Raw genomic sequence first — 12,585 nt, 5'->3', positions numbered from 1 at the left:
TGTGAAGATGAGCTCAAATAAAATGTAGGCATTGCATGGTAAAATCCCTTGAATGGCAAAATGATAAAATATGCAAAGTTGTGCTATTTACATAATGGTAATAAATTAAATTTGTGTAATTAATGTGAGTTTGCAGCATTTAGCTTTCTTTTGTATAGAATATAGATGGTCTCAGTACTGAACTGTTTATTTTTAATGTGGACTGTAGACACAGAGTGGTCCCAGCCAGTCCCCGTTCCTGGGGCGGGTGTTTTTCTCTATATGCTGGCTTTGAGCCCTGTGCTCTGGTCTCTTTACCATTCTTGTCACTGAGCTGGTGTCTAGTACCCCAACATAGAAGGAAAGTTGGTGTGGGGGAAAGGACTGCAGATAAAAAAACAAGGCTTCTTTGCTTCCTAGGAGGCCCATGCCACATCCTGAGACTGTCTGCTAGGCTTTATGGCTCTCTGCTTCCCGAGGCAGTGAAGTGAGAACACAGAAGAGCTGCTTTCTTGCTCTGCTACATTGGAGTTTCAGCTTGGATTCCCACAGCAAATGCGCACTCCCCCATGCAAGAGCTCAGCAGCTGCAGCGTAGCTGTAAACAGCACTTGCTGCAGAATGCCATGGAGAAAAGGTTTGGAAAGCACTGTATTATCTCTCTCTCTCTCTCTCTCTTTTTCTCTCTCCATACTGTGAAACGCACCTGTCCCTATCTCCTTTCAAGCATCTTGGCAAATTCCCGGGAGGGGGAGGAAACATTCCTTGGTGGACTGTCATGGCATGGCTGGCTGAATCTTTCCTAGAGAAGCCCTCCCACCCACTGCCCTTCAAACCACAGGAATGTTGTTGTTGGGGTTCCCACTGGATTGCACCACAGACACCATACTTTCAAGCTGCAGCTGTTTCACTGGCCAAGACGGGTCCAGCTGAGCAGCCCTTGCTGCAAACAAAAGAGGATAAGTCAGTCTTTCCTTGCAGACTAGAGATGCTGTATGCATCTCTGCTAACTTCAGGGAATCTGAGAAGGGTGTTTGATAAAAGCAGTAAAGCAGGTAGCCGTGCTTCTAGCCATACATGCTAATTGCTAATTAAAGGCTCCTGTAGCCCACCAGAATCTTTGGTCCCAGATACACCAGCAAGCTCCTCTTCTACTACTAACCTGACCCAGTTCCTGTTTTGTATGTAGAGTATGGTTGGGCAACCTTTGCAGCACTGAGGACAGCATTGGAAATACTATGGTTAGTCGAGTAATCTGTTTGCCTGTAATGAACAGATTTTCCTGTTCTTTAAATGAATGTGGAGCCTCAGTGGTTGGTCTTATTCTGGAATGGTGAATTCAAACAGGATTTGAAATAAGATTATTTGAGGTGTTTTGATGTAAAATGGGTGCCATTGACTGACCAGATGTAGTATTTGTTGAATGTAAGAATGGTAATGAAGAATAAATACATCCAGTATTATAACAGGTGCAAAAATTGCATAACTTTTGCAAAATAGTTATAAGTATTGCAAAAATTCTGCTTTCAGAATTGTGGTAATCTGTGCATGAATATTTTGAATTGCTTTCAGATTCTTTTATGTTTTCTTGTTTGGCTTGTGAGAGTAAATCTCTGTCATGATTTTTGTTACGAAAGCAATTGTCAACTGCATTTTGTTACACAAATTGTAACACTGCTGTGGGTCTCAGTACTGTTAGCAACTGCAGCTTTTCTGCACCATTGTGCAATAATATAAAATGTCATGGCAGTAGAAGGAAATAGGTATTTGGGAAACTGCCCGATGGAAGGAAGGTACATTTTGGGAAGTTTGGAGAGGCTCACTCAGCATCCTTTTGTATAAGGATTAGGACAAGGAATGAAAAAAGGGGGGGGGGCAACAGTAGCAGAGAAAATTATGAAATGAATGAAAATAAAGGAATAAAATAGATAGAAAGCTTCATATGGGCTTTATAGACCTTAGTCTACCTTGTCATCAGCCTGCACTGGAAACACTCCCCTGTCTGGTATTGTTTTGTGTACAGCTCATCCCTTCTTGTTTTTGTGCACTTTTTGAAGTGGGTCCCGTTTGAGAATTTACTTTTCAGGACCCTTTTGTATAGAAACTCCAGGTTACTGTTCTTTTTGTCAACCTAAAACTCAATAATTAGTTAACACGTTTATGTTGTATTTTTTATTTTTAGTATTTATAAATATATGTATAGCATTATTGAACAACAGACTTATTTTATGGCCTTCACACATATTGTGCAGAGGAAAACCAAAGGTCATCAGGCCACTCAGAGCCTCCTCTTACACTCCTTTTCTACGTCTTGTCTCATGACTGTGCCCTCCCCCCGCAAGAGATTGCCATAGTCTTTTGGGTTTCTTATACAGGGTTTAGAAACCACGGTTTTGGTGATTAAATGCCAAACCTATCCTAAAATTTCAAAAACTAAAAAGCCTGTAAAATAAACGTTAAAACTCTTGTGAGTGCTTTAAGGTGACATGGGAAGAGAGGGAAGTTGGAGTCCAGTGGCACCTTTAAGACCAAGAAAGTTTTATTCCGAATGTTAACTTTAATGGGCATGCACACTTCATCAGACAATGAAATGGTGTACAGTGAGCAGAGTTAGATATAGCTGATGGGCAGAGGTTAAGCCTGCAAAATAACATACATGCTTAACCACTGTCCACCAGCTATATGTAACTGCTCAGTGCACCCCCTTTCATTGTCTGATGAAGTGTACATGCACATGAAAGTTTACATTCGGAATAAAACTTTGTTGGTCTTAAAGGTACTACTAGACTCCAAATTTTTCTATTGCTTCAGACCAACATGGCTGCCCACCTGGATCTATGGCAAGAGAAGGATTCTACATGGAATGGTCTAAAGGCAAAAGCAATCAGTGCAGCTGTTGATTTTATTTCAGTCTTTGTTACTGCTTGATACATGCTCTGTTGTTTTTCTGAACAGGGCATCATTTGGAACTGTTCAACCCCATCACGCTTTGGAGATGACCTGGAATGTGTGGAAAGTGATAATGTTTGTGTAAATTGTTCAGCCTTGTAGCTGCATGGGAAGAAGGGCCAATGCTCCGTGGCAAAACACATAGTTTGCATGCAGAAGGCCACAGGTTCAGTCCTCAGCATATCCTATTTAAAACAAAGTCTCTGCTAGTTAACTGGGCTAGGAAAGAACTTTGCCTGAAACTCTGGTGAGTTGCCAAGCAGTGTGGATTAACAGACCAGAGCTCTCACTGAATATATGGCAGCTTCATATATATGTACCCTGGACTACTGTACTCTTTGCTTCTTGGGCTGGGTTCAAGGAAGTTCATAACAGTTGTGGTCTTGAATAGGAATGTAAAACTCATGGAAGTTTAGGCCATAAAAAAACAGATTTCCTAATTTTTTTTTTTTTTTGGAAAAAAGCCTCCTGAAATTTTGGAAACAATTGAAATGTGTGCAATACTTACTTTCCTATCAAACATAAAATTATTTTGCCGATTTCAGAGCATAAAATGCATAATTTAAAACCTATGTTTATAACATGGGTATTAAAAGTACCCATGGATTTTAAAAGTATTAAAATTTTATGCAGGAGGGCCTGCAAATATACCCAATGAGAGAGAGAGAGAAGCAACCTGTTTTATCCTATGCTGCCTTAGCACGTGTATCTTAATTTTTTCCAGCTGAGAGGTAAGAAAAAATAAAAACGAAAGGTAGAAAATGAATGCTTTAGTGAGTTAAAGAAATTGTATCATTTGGACACAAACATTTTCATACAGTAATAATATTAGAACTGTCAGCATATGTGGATAACAGCTTTAAACATTAAAGTGTGGATAACATTAAAACACTGAACATGTAAATGTGAGTGCATGTGAGTGAAAGAGAGCATTTGAGCAAGCATGTGTCTGGCCATTTGTCTTGGCATAGGAAAGTGCTACAGGAATTGGAAGAGTTACAACTATTAGTTGAACCCCCACATGATTTTTTGATCCTGTGGTCTACAGTTTTTCTCTCCTTGTGAGGTTATACATCTGTGTAAAAATGTATAATCCCTGCCAACTTCAAAAATCCATCTCATACATCTGATGAAGTGGGTTCTTGTCTGCATATAGAATCATAGAGTTGGAAGGGACCTCCAGGGTCATCTAGTCCAACCCCATGCACAATGCAGGAAACTCACAAATACCTCCCCCTAAATTTACAGGATCTTCATTGCTGTCAGATGACCATTTAGCCTGTTAAAAAACCTTCAAGGAAGGAGAGCCCACTACCTCTCGAGGAAGCCTGTTCCACTGAGGAACCACTCTAATGGTCAGGAAGTTCTTCCTAATATTGAGCCGGAAACTCTTTTGATTTAATTTCAACCCATTGGTTCTGGTCCTACCTTGTGGGGCCACAGAAAACAATTCCACACTATTCTCTAGATGACAGCCCTTCAGGTACTTGAAGGGCTTATGATGGTATAAAAACTTGTTAGCTGTTAAGGTGCCAAAAGACTCTTGTTTGTTTCCCTGAGTGAATGAAAGTTTAGAGCAGGGGTGTTGAACTCATTTGTTGCGATGGATGGATCTGACATAAATGGGACTTTGTGGGGCTGGGCCCTGTGTGTAATGCCAGGTCGTGGAAATACAAATGTTATAGAAGACACACACAAATACAAAGATATTTTTAACTTAAAATACAAACATGCTTAAAGCAGTAACATTCTTGCAGTATTTTGTTTATTTAACCATCTTTGATATCTGACACTTTCCAAACTTTCCCCCAGCTTTTAAAAGATGCCTGCCTAAAATGGAAAGATGGGGGAATAGTGGATTTGGCAATGCAATTTTTAAAATGAAGCATCATGGAAAAGCACAAGGATCACAGCAGAAACTGAGAATATAGCTAAAAATATGATATCTGGTGAGCCTAGGAAAATATGAAATGACTGGATATTGCAAGCTTCTCTCCCCCCCCCCCTCCCACTCTACTCAGATTGGCAATGGCCCTCCATTGTAATATCCCCCTTTGGCTGTGGGTTCCCAGGTTAGGGTACTCACACCCATTCTCAGGTCCATTCAGTAGAGGCAAACTGGCTCAAAACATCAGCCATTTATTTGCAAGAGGACGACTCCCACAATAAACAACCACAACCAGCAACTACAGCTAACATACAAAACTGAAGCAAGAGCTCCACCCAATAGGACCATACTAAATCACACAGATATTTTATTTATTTTTTTATTTTAGTATATTTCTATTCTGTCCATTCCCCGTAGGGCTCAGGGCGGAGTGCAACATATAATAAAACAATCAAATACAATAAAAATATTTATAAACAGACAACTCAACAGCATTCAGATTATCATGACATCACACATTATGATATCTCATAGGGATGGCAGTTTTTATTCCATTTCCTAGCACAGATGACAGTGCTGGCTGGGGAGGCCAACCTGATCAAGAATAGGCGCCCACAGCCTCAGCTAAAAGCCTGGCGGAACAGCTCCGTTTTACAGGCCCTAAGGACGGCTAATAAGCCAGGTAGGGTCCGGATCTCAATAGGGAGCTGATTTCACCAAGTTGGGGCCAGGACTGAAAAAGCCCTGGCCCTAGTCGAGGCGAGGCAGGTGTCTCTTGGGCTGGGGATGGCCAACAGATGTTGGGAGGCCGAACGTAACAACCTCCTGGGCATATATGGAATAGACGGTCCCGCAGGTATGTTGGTCCCAGGCTGCATAAGGCTTTAAATGTTAGCACTAGAACCTTGAAGTGGATCCGGTACTCGATGGGCAGCCAGTGCAGACTGCAGAGGGCCGGTTGATTGGCACCTGTAAAGGTGGTGCAGTCAGCAGACCAGCTGCCGCATTCTGCACCCGCTGCAGTTTCCGGATCAGTCTCAAGGGTAAGCCAGCATAGAGTGAGTTATAGTAGTCTAGTCTGGAAGTGACCATTGCATGGATCACTGTAGCCAGGTCATGGGGGGATAGATATGGTGCTAGCTGCCTGATCTGCCGAAGATAACAAAAGGCAGACCTGGCAACCATCGTGATCTGGGCCTCCGTGGAAAGGAAGGCATCCAAGGTTGGGCTGGCTCCAGTGTGGCACCATCCAAAGCTGGGAGCTTGATGCCCATATCAGTTGGGGAGCAGACTGTTCCATTACATATATACAATAAATATACCACACTATAGGGTCTCAATTTTTCTTACAGGGTGGTTTGAGATGGGCGAGGCTTAAAGGCCCATTGGAGATAATGGGAGCCAAGAATACCAGTTGATTTGCATGAGCTCCATTGAAATACATTGCAGCACAAAAAACATTGCAAAGGAAATGTGGAATGGATTTTCCATTAAGGTCTCTTGGCCCATATAGACTACTCTGAGAATGGAAAATCTATTCCACATTTTCTTTGCAACAAGGAAAAAGGCCATGTCCTCTTTTTTTCCAAGCATGATGACAAATGCCATAAAAGCAATGGCTCCAGAGTACTTTCCAGATATCAGTGGAGTTTAAAAGAGGTCTTCACAGGTGAAGGGAAGATCTTTCTTTATGCCTGATTCTCAGTCCAACTTTAATCAGTTCTCCAGAAACAAGGGAACCAATCCTCACCAACAGTGTGACTGACACAGGGCAGGGGGAGGCATACTCAATCTGAAATCCCTGAATAAATTTGTGAAATATTGGAAGTTCAAGATAGAAATGCTCAAGACCAAAGCAAAGGGTTTTGTGGCATCCATAGATCTAACAGAAGCATATCTTCATGTTCCAATACTCCTTCTGTTCAGAAGGTTTCTTCATTTCATCTCAGGCGAGAGACACTTCCAGTTTAAAGTCTTGTCATATGTTCTGATTTCAGCCTCTGAACTATACACAAAGCTGATTGTTGCTCTTGTGTCAAGCTGCAGGATGTAGGGTATCCACTTGCATCCATGTTTGGACTATCTGCTGATATCACTCATTAGAGAACTAAGCACTTCGGACATCCAGATCACCAGAAGGTTCCTGTCAGATCACAGTGTCCTGATTGACTATGGCAAAAGCCAACTCAGAGGGCCAAAAAGTTGACAAGTATGGTCAGTTTGGTATGCTCTGCCAAGTCAGTGGACCTGGTGTTCTGTCCTAACTGCTAAAGTCCATGACTTCATCCAGAGATTTCATCTCTCATCTCACGCTATGTGGACATTTCAGTGCTAGAACATTAGAGAGAATGAGGCAGACATCTGGCTTTTTCCATTTCTCTACCTGTATTTGTAACCAGGCTGTTGAACAAGCCTGCTTTTTGGACCAGTCTTCACAAGACGCAGTTATAAATAACCCAGGTTTAAGATTATTAGAACTGCTGTCACTCTATCAGCTGCATATTCTCTATGGCACAAGGTCTGAGTGGCGTGTTCACATTCTGATCTACACAAGGTGTCAGCACAATAGATTACATTGCCATATCCCCCTCATTCTTGTTCCTGGCCCTCTGTTTTGAGGTAGCAGAACCATGATTGACTACTGCCCTTTAAGGCTTCTGCTTCAGTTCGGGGGCAACATTTTGCTGAGTCCTACCCAGGATCCCCTTGAGGGAGCTCAACTCTGTGTAAGGAGAATCCAGTGGTCCTCACAGTTACACTGCAGTTAGCTCAGTCTCTGGTGAAGGACAAGCTTTGGTTTCTGCATCAAGAACTAATGCAGGACAGCTCTGATGTTGTGAAGTGCTTTGAAGCCACAACTCGACTCTTCAAATCTCTGGTTTCTAATAACAGACCTCCTAAAATTATACCTCATCTTAGCAGAGGGTGTTTTGATCAGGAATATAGAACTGCTGGGAAAGACCTAGTATACTATACTTGAAAGATTTGCCACCATAAGAAAGGAACATCTATCAGTCATCTGATCTCCCTAAGATCAGCTTATAAGAAGTTCATTAGGCAGAAGAGGCTTGACTTTGCTAAATTCAGTCTGACATTTCAAGAAAAGAAGGGGGGGGGGTCCCTATTCTGGGAATTCTTTGGCAGTCCCCCTTCTCTTTTATTGCAGGTTCAGATTTCAGCAGAAGACTGGCAAAACCTCATTGCGACCAAGTATTCAGCCCCCCCCCCATTTGAGAGAATGAGGCAGACACCATTGTTCACAATGGGCTCCCGTTACAGTCTCTGAAATAAGAGGCCTCATGTCCTCTCATTCCTCTGATAAGTCCCCTGGCAAGGACTTGATCCTTCCGGAAGTGTTTAAATCTTTTCCTGATTGGTGAGTGCCCATCTTAGCCAAACTGTTCTCCAAGATCAATCTAACTGGCAAATTTCCTGCAGGGTGGAAACTAAGCATAGTTGTCCCAGTATTTTAAAAAGGCTGTAAATCAGTGCCCCAGAACTATCAACCTGTTAGTCTGCTGAATATAGCCTCCAAGTTGTACAGACATTTTTGCTGCACAAACTGGAGGACTGGGAGACCTCCAATAACATTTTCTATCCTGAACAAGCAGGGTCAGGAAGGGGTAGACACTATAAATAATTGCCTAACTCTTTACCAGCTGGGTTATCAGAACATTAAGGGCCCAACCAAGGCTATGTATGCAGCATTTGTGGTCCTAACTGCTGCCTTTTACTCAGTGGATCGGAATCACCTATGGGCAAACGTAGCAGGCACTGTTATTGATAAATGACTGTTCCTGATTAAGGGACTTCATTTTCATGTAACTGCTAGAGTTAAGGAAGGCCCCATAGGCACTTTAACAGAGGAGAGTCTGATTACTCAGAGGGTCAAACGGTTGTGTTCTGGCCTCTTTGCTTTTCAGTCTATTTAAATGATACACTTCCAAGTCTGTTTGGCCTTAAATTCTTTCCACCATCCTTTGGGGCACAGAAAGTATTGGCCGTCCTGTTTTCAGATGACATGGTGCTGGTGCCTTTAATTTGCATTGGATTAAGGAGGATTTTATAGAAACTGGATTATTTCTGTAAGGATTTCTGTAAGGATGAGACCTTAAACTTTGCTAAGACCAAAGTAATGGTCTTTGGGAAGACCTCAAAGATCCAAATGGTCAGTACATGGCAATCCCATCAAACAATGCAGAACCTTTAAGTATTTTGGGATGATGTTTAGTGAACCGCTTTAATGGAAAGCTCACCTGGCAATAACAAAAGCCTCAGTGTCAAGAACCACTGGGGCCATCTTTAAATTCTTTACCTCAAAAGGAGAATTTCTACTTGAACTGGCCTTGAAACTGTTCCAGAGCAAGGCCATCCCTCAGTTTTTATGTGGTACAAAGATCAGAGGTTGGAATGAACATTGGATTTCAACCCTAGGACCAATTCAGAATCTATTTTTAAAGAGAATCATAGCTTTGCCTTGTGGCAATTCTAGTGAGGTCTGAATTTGGGTTACCTTCTCTCCACTAATCCTCTTCTGAGTGAGAGCAATGCACTGCTGCATTCAGGGAGGGATGGTGGCTCAGTGGTAGAGCATCTGCGTGATAAGCAGAAGGTCCCAGCTTCAATCCTTGGCATCTCCAACTAAAAAGGGCCCAGGCAAATTGGCATGAAAAACCTCAGTTTGAGACCCTGGAGAGCCGCTGCCAGTCTGAGTAGACAATACTGACTTTGATGGACTGAGGGTCTGATTCAGTATAAGGCAGCTTCATATATTCAATATATATTCAATATATTTATTTATTTATTTATTTATTTATTTAATGGACTTATATCCCGCCCTTCTCACCGAAGTGTCTCAGGGCGGCTCACAACATAGTAATTCATATAATTCAATTTAAAACATTTACAAGTACAATTAAAACCATAATTAATAAAACAAGATAAAATAAAACCAGTGGTCTATAAGAGCATTTTGTTCCATCCAGAGATGTTCTCATCAGTTAGGTGTTATAGGCCTGCCGGAAGAGGGCTGTCTACAGGCCCTGCGGAACTGCCCTAGGTCCCGCAGGGCCCGCACCTCCTCCAGCAGCTGGTTCCACCAATAAGGTGCCGCTATTGAGAAGGCCCGATCCCTGGTGGATTTTAGACGGGCCTCCTTTGGCCCGGGGCCTACCAGCAGGTTTTGTGAACCCGAACGTAGTACTCTCTGGGGAACGTGTGGGGAGAGACGGTCCCTAAGGTAGGCAGGTCCTAGGCCATATAGGGCTTTAAAGGTAATGACCAACACCTTGTACTGGACTCGGAATATTACTGGCAGCCAGTGCAGATCCCGGAGCCCCGGCCGAATGTGCTCCTATTTTGGGAGCCCTAATAGCAGCCGGGCAGCAGCGTTCTGCACTAACTGCAGTTTCCGGGTCCGGCACAAGGGTAGCCCCATGTAGAGGGCATTACAGTAGTCCAACCTCGAGGTGACCGTAGCATGAATCACTGTTGCTAGGTCGTCGCATTCCAGGAAGGGGGCCAATTGCCTCGCCCGCCTAAGGTGAAAAAAAGCAGACTTGGCAGTGGCTGCTATCTGAGCCTCCATCGTCAGAGAAGGCTCCAATAGCACCCCCAGGCTCTTGACCCTGCCCGACGCTGTCAGCGGCGCGCCGTCAAAAACTGGCAGGGGGATTTCCCTTCCCGGGCCGCAGCGACCCAAGCAAAGGACCTCTGTCTTCGCCGGATTCAGCTTCAGCCTGCTCAGCCTAAGCCACCTAGCCACTGCCTGTAACGCCCAGTCCAGATTTTCTGGGGTGCAGGCGGGCCGGCCGTCCATAAGCAGATAGAGCTGGGTGTCATCAGCATATTGATGACAACCCAGTCCATACCTTCGGGCAATCTGGGCAAGGGGGCGCATATAGATGTTGAATAACATCGGGGAAAGTACCGCCCCTTGAGGCACCCCGCAATCAAGCGTGTGTCTCTGGGACAGTTCCTCCCCAATCGCCACCCTTTGTCCCCGACCGTCAAGGAAAGAGGAAAGCCATTGCAAGGCCAGCCCCTGAATCCCTGCGTCGGCAAGGCGGCACGCCAGAAGCCGATGGTCGACCGTATCGAACGCTGCCGATAGGTCCAACAACATCAGCACCGCCGAGCCACCTTGATCCAGATGCCGCTGAAGGTCATCCACCAGGGCGACCAGCACCGTCTCCATCCCATGGCCCGGGCGGAAACCAGACTGGTAGGGGTCAAGGACAGAAGCATCCTCCAGGAAACTCTGTAGCTGCAACGCCACTGCCCTCTCAATAAGTTTGCCCAAAAAGGGCAAATTCGAGACCGGCCGATAGTGTGCCAATTCGGCCAGATCTAACGTTGTTTTCTTCAAGAGGGGACGGACCACCGCCTCCTTGAGCGCTGATGGAAAATGCCCCTCCAGTAGGGATCTATTTATGATATCCCGTATAGGATATCTTAGCTCCCTCTGGCAGGTCTTAATAAGCCAAGAGGGGCATGGGTCCAATTTACAGGTTGTTGGGCGTGCAGATAGGAGGATCCTGTCAGATATTCAGATACTATTTGCATAGTTGGCTTCAACAGTACCCTCCATTGTTACTCTCTGGTGGATGACTTTCAGGCTGTCCCCTTGCCTGGTTTCTATACAAGACTGGATCTTTAAGATCAATGCTGTACTAGACAGAAGTACAGTTCTCCATTCCAAATTTTCTCCTTGGTTCAAGTTACACAAAAGGGACCACAGTAGACCTTATTTGACCCAATAACCTTTCCTAGTCTTAGAATGACTTTAACTTCTTGGAGGTTTCAAACCATGCCATCAGCCTTTCTAGATGGCTGATATACACAAATATCAGTTGCTGCTCATTTTTGTATTTGGGGATCCCTAATCCCCCAAAACTTTCCATGCTACACTCTGTTCTGCCCTTTGTATACAGAACCCAGAAACATTCATTGGAGAAATTTTGAAATGCCTAGTTTCTTCTTTCCAATTTGGACTCTTATGGCTCTTATAAAGGAGCACAGTTTGCCCTGGCAGCAAAGAAAATGCATGCTTGAGCTGTGCTTAATGATTCCTTCACCAGTACTCAAAGAATTCATTTTAACAAACCTTTATGTTTTTAACATTATAGCCTTGTTTGCTGTTCTTGTCCATGCTTTATTTGTATGTTTTATCTGCTCAATTGTGATGGTCTTTGGCCACGAACAAAAAACTTTTGACTCACACAGAGACAGTGCCATGAACATAGGCTTGTTCACAGTGTTTCTGCTCCCAACACCCACTTGCAATCAAGCAACACCCATGATTAAGGGTGGATTGGTAATTGAAGCAAAACCTTGGGACTCAGGGAGGGATTATGGCTCAGTAGTAGAGCATATACTTAGCATGCAGAAGGTTTCAGGTTCAATCCTCAGAATCTCCAGTAATGATCAGGTGGTTGATAATGTCAAGGGCCTCGAGAGCCACTGCCAACCTGAGTAGATGATATTGACTTTGATGGACCAATGGTCTGATTCACTGTAAGGCAACTTCATGTGTTGATGTGTTCATAATCATCGATGGATTGGTTGTTCACAAAGTGAGTCTGGTGGGCTATGGGACCACATTGCCCCTTGTGTCAGGTTCAGGGAGTCTGGTCTCACCTAGCTAGCCAGGAGAATAACCTCAGAGCCATTTTCCTCACTCTGAAGCATTTCATAATTGGACCTTGTCACCTGCACATCTGTGTCTGACTGATTAATATGACAGCCAAGGCTCACATAAATCATCGGCAG

General features: G+C 43.8%; 1 protein-coding gene across 1 annotated transcript in view; it reads left to right on the top strand.

Annotated features, from left to right (window-relative positions):
- The first annotated feature begins 396 nt into the window (after positions 1-396).
- The window catches only part of CHD6 (chromodomain helicase DNA binding protein 6), a 128,876-nt gene continuing 116,687 nt past the window's right edge, over positions 397-12,585 (top strand). Inside the window, exon 1 of the mRNA XM_060231026.1 lies at positions 397-615. The gene's annotated coding sequence lies outside the window, so the exon portion shown is untranslated. The remainder of the gene's footprint in view (positions 616-12,585) is intronic.

This window comes from Heteronotia binoei, chromosome 2 (genome assembly GCF_032191835.1).
Source record: "Heteronotia binoei isolate CCM8104 ecotype False Entrance Well chromosome 2, APGP_CSIRO_Hbin_v1, whole genome shotgun sequence".
NCBI lineage: Eukaryota > Metazoa > Chordata > Lepidosauria > Squamata > Gekkonidae > Heteronotia > Heteronotia binoei.
The sequence above is the reverse complement of the archived record's forward strand: the minus strand, read 5'-3'. Positions and strand labels throughout refer to the sequence as shown.